This window comes from Papaver somniferum, chromosome 8 (assembly GCF_003573695.1).
Source record: "Papaver somniferum cultivar HN1 chromosome 8, ASM357369v1, whole genome shotgun sequence".
NCBI lineage: Eukaryota > Viridiplantae > Streptophyta > Magnoliopsida > Ranunculales > Papaveraceae > Papaver > Papaver somniferum.
In genome coordinates, this window is record NC_039365.1 from 17,853,969 (window position 1) to 17,855,230 (window position 1,262).

A 1,262-nucleotide genomic window follows, 5' to 3' on the forward strand; every position below is an offset into this window, starting at 1 on the left:
AGCTAGTCGTTTTGTTTTCTGGGCCTGATGAATTCTTAGTGTAACCAAAACCTGGGGGAGCATTAGAATTACTAAACTGACCTTGACTCTGGCCCTTAGACCATGAAAGGTTCGGATGGTTTCTCCAACCAGGATTATAGGTTTCTGAATATGGGTCAAACTTCTGACGGTTATCATACCTAGTGTTATTATAGAGAGCATTGGCTTGCTCTTCATTATTCTGGCCTTCCCAAAAAGGCTCCAATCTACCACTAGTGTGACCCACTTCTAAAGCTTCTAACCTTTTCGCTATAGCAGCAATTTTGGCATCTGATTCAAAGCTTCCTTCTACCCTATTAACGTTTCCTCTGCCTAGAAGAATTTTTTCTGGGGTACCCTATTGCTTTCCCATTGTTGGGTCTTTTCGGCGATTTCATGCAAATATGTCATCGCATCATCAACTGTTTGGTTTTCAAACCCACCTGTACACATGGACTCTACTGTAGTTGTGGTGGGATAATCTAAACCCTCATAAAGGATCTGAACTAACCTAACCTTTTCTAAACCATGATGAGGACATTGGGCTAATAAATCATTGAACCTTTCCAAATACCTATACAAAGATTCTCCCTCCTGTTGTGTAAACGTGCAGATTTGCGTCCTAATAGACGAGGTTTTGTGCCTAGGGAAAAACTTGTTCAAAAAGGCAGATGTAAGTTTTCATAGGTTTCAATTGATTCGGAAGCCAAACTATACAGCCACGACTTGGCTTTATCTTTTAAGGAAAAGGGGAATAACCTGAGTTTTAAAGCATCATCATCAAGGTTTCTAATTTTCAGGGTACTACAAATTTCCTCAAAGTCCCTAACATGGAAATAGGGGTTTTCATTTTCTTTTCCTAAAAAGATTGGGAGCAACTGTAAGGTTCCAGGCTTAAGTTCATAATTTGCTTCAGTTTCATGTAACCTGATACACGAGGACGAGTAGTCCTAGTAGGATTCAACAAGGCTTTCAAAGTTGCCATTTCTGGCGCTATTGGACTATCAGGGATTCTTTCCTCAAACGGACGTTCAAAAACGGAATCTTCACGAATCGGACTTTCTAAATTGAGGTAATCAAGACGCTTAGAACTACTAGGTTTCTCTTTAACAAATCTACCTAGGGCGTCTCTTTTACGTTCAGGCATGCAACAGAATAAGGTAGGGAATTCTATGCAAACACAAAACAAGGCTGCATCAACCAATCAAACCTAAATTTCTAGCAACAAAAAGCATGATGGATCC

The 1,262-nt window shown here is 40.0% G+C and overlaps 1 pseudogene; it reads left to right on the forward strand.

The window, feature by feature from the left end:
• The first annotated feature begins 541 nt into the window (after positions 1-541).
• On the forward strand, positions 542-641 carry LOC113307127 (annotated as a pseudogene).
• The last annotated feature ends 621 nt before the right edge of the window (positions 642-1,262 follow it).